Source organism: Akebia trifoliata, chromosome 3 (genome assembly GCF_017979445.1).
Source record: "Akebia trifoliata isolate Shusen 1 chromosome 3, ASM1797944v1, whole genome shotgun sequence".
Classification (NCBI taxonomy): domain Eukaryota; kingdom Viridiplantae; phylum Streptophyta; class Magnoliopsida; order Ranunculales; family Lardizabalaceae; genus Akebia; species Akebia trifoliata.
Window position 1 is genome coordinate 23,847,322 of NC_141377.1, and position 3,031 is coordinate 23,850,352.

Consider the following 3,031-nt stretch of genomic DNA (forward strand, 5'->3'; position numbering starts at 1 on the left):
AGTAGCATGGGATCGCCCCACCATAGTTCTCCTAAAGGGGAATAAATAACAAGAGAAGGAAAATACGTGTAAAAACAAAAAAAAATGAGAAAGAAAATCAAAAGAATTATAAAGAGAAAAAAAATGAAAATAGAAGTGGGATTTCTATTAAAGAGAGATGTTTCTCTCTGACTTCGTCTTCTTCCAGCACGTCTTCTTCTCTAATGCCAAGGGGGCTAGACATTCTCTTAGGGACGTCTCTCCTTAATGATCGTCTCTCCACGAACATCTATTCTTCTCTCATTCGACTCTCTCTACGCTCTCTCTTTCTCCACTCTCATCTTTCTATACTCTCTTCTCCCACTCCATGTCTTCTTTTCCATTGGACTGTTGTACCTTCAACAGCCCAGCAACGCTGCCCTATTCCCTTCTCCACGTCCTCAACACAACTCTCCTCTCTTCTTCCTCATAACTCTACTATAGTAGCACCCCATAGCTCTACAACGCCCCAGCCCTCCTCTCTTTCTATTGGTGGTTGTACCAACGCCCAACCATTAATCTTATATTCCATAGCACCCACAACGCTCTGCAACTTCTTCTTCTTTGCTGGTTGCTGTACTAGCACCCCTCCACAGCCATCTTCAACATCCTCTCACATGTGAATAGGTGGCGGGTGCGTGTTGGTACTTGTTGAATCCAAAGGGCTGTAAAATGCCTGAGAGAGCAATGTAGGACCACACATGGGTGTGGGTTAAGGGCATTAGCATGTGAAGAGCCTATTTATTATAGAACAACTATGGCGAAAGATATAGCAAGACTGGCTTGGGCAGAGAACACATGTGTTAGATCTGTGTATAGAAAGTGCTGATAATTTCTATTGTGTACCGTGGGCTCTACTTTGGAATGTATGATTCTCTAAAACCAGTTTTGTTGGTTGGTGATAAGCAGGTCAGTAGAAACAGAAGAAATATTAGTATTTTGGTTTTTGTAATTATTGGTTGTATATGTTTACAGTTTGGACAATGTGTGCTATTGTGTTTGGTGATTGCAGGATAGCTTCCAAGCAAGTTTTCTATTGGGATGGGGATCACAATTGGGGCTGGGCTGGCCTCATACCCTATTGATACAGTGCGTCGAAGGATGATGACGACATTTGGAGAGGCGATCAAGTAGAAGAGTTCATTAACATCTTGCGTGCAGTTCAAGGTGCTGGTGTGGTTGTTGGTTACGACAAGCCGCAATTGATCGTGTTGGGGAAGAAGTATGAATCTGGTGGTGGTGGCAAAGTTCAATCATGTGGCAGCAAAGATGACAATGACAATGATAATTTGGTGGCTAAGTTTAATCAGTAGTTTATATGTATTTTTAGAATCTTTTATGTTTAGATCGTATTGAAGTGAGACTTGAAAGAACGATGTATAGTACCTCTCTTGATTAATTTTGTATTTTAGCACCTTTCTTATACCAAATGATTGAAAGAATATTTGCGATGTATGTAATGATCCATTTTTTCAAATTGAAAATTCAGAAATTTTTTTTTATTATTATAAATTCAGAAAAACGACTGTCTTTAGCAGTCGGAAAAAACGACAGTTTTACGACTGTCTAAAACCGTCGTTTTTTACGACTGTTAAAGACAGTCGTTTTGACTGTCGTTTTTTCCGACTGTTGAAGACAGTCGTTTTTTTCCGACTGTCCTGGACAGTCGTTTTTTCCGACTGTTTTGGTCTGTCGCATTTAAAAAACCACTCCTTTTAAAACGACCCCTATTCCGACTGCAGGGGCAGTCGGTTTTTTAAAAAACGACTGTCATGGACAGTCGTTTTTAGCGCATTATGACGTAGTGTCAGCCTCTACAACAACTTCTCCTTCAGCCTTTATTATCTCCAACATCTATTGCTGCTCCATCTCCATTACAAGTACCCACAACACATCCCACCAACCTTGGTTCACGTTTTTTTGCTTTTGTTCAATCCTTCTCTCTGCAAAAAACGTCCTTGCAACCTTGTTGTATCCATACCCACTAAAACTTGCAATGCAGCAATGTGCAACCCCTGCTACAGCCCTTGCAACAGCCTTTTCGCTGCATTTGTCTTCTACAGTGGATAGTCGCAATTTTTTGGGATCGAACATGAAGGAATCAGCCCTTATCGTCCCCACAGAGGTAAGTTTAGTTTGGTTTAATTCTTGTTTTTTTTTATCTTTTTATTTTCCTCTCTCTTTTCGTTTACTCTCCGACTTACTTTTTCACATATGGGTGGGATTAGGGAAATAGAGTTGTTGCGATTTCTCTCTTTGTTTATGTCACGTATTGGTAGGATAGAGATTTCCAACGTTATATAGTTTTTTTGTCTATTTTATTCTTTATATTCTTTGTATTAATAGGACTAGGGAAATATTTTTCATTTTTTTAAGTTTTATTTATTTTTGCATATCGCTTGAATTAGGAGAATATTTGTCTTGTTATTTTTATTTTATTTTGATATTTTTATGCATCTTTGTTATGAGTCGATCCTTGTATTTACGCATGATGATCCTATACGATTTTTACAAGGGATTTGTAATGATTCGAAAACTATTCCATGTGATAATACATTTTAGTATGACGAGCATATATGTCTTGATTGATAATTGTTTCAAAAAAATTGAGAGGCATGTCGTCGGAAGATAATTGCTTTGGAAAAATTGAATATTACGTATGCGTGCCCATTCAGGTCAATTTAGGAATTATATGAATTTATTTGACTTGAAAATTTTGTATGCATTGGTATTAGTTGATCTCCAATTTGGTAATTATGATAACATGGATTCTCTGTTTTTGAATAATTTTCAATTTGGTGATTCTTGGCAAATCCATAACCTTCCAATTTGAGAATTCTTTTTCATACAATTCTCCTTTTAGAAATTATCTATAGGTTATTGGAAAATTCATATTTGGAAACCTTCCAATAGGAGATTGCATAATTTTCTATTTTGGGAAAGGCACATACTTGTAAATTTCCATTTTGAGAATTTCATTTTATCAATTTTCCAATTTAGAAGATTCTGCTCC

At 37.3% G+C, this 3,031-nt stretch overlaps 1 long non-coding RNA gene across 1 annotated transcript; it reads left to right on the forward strand.

Moving 5' to 3' along the window:
- The first annotated feature begins 637 nt into the window (after positions 1-637).
- On the forward strand, positions 638-1,473 carry LOC147406172 (uncharacterized). Its single transcript, XR_015175774.1, has 2 exons — positions 638-927; positions 1,031-1,473. It is a non-coding gene; the product is annotated as an uncharacterized LOC147406172 (long non-coding RNA).
- Positions 1,474-3,031: the final 1,558 nt, after the last annotated feature.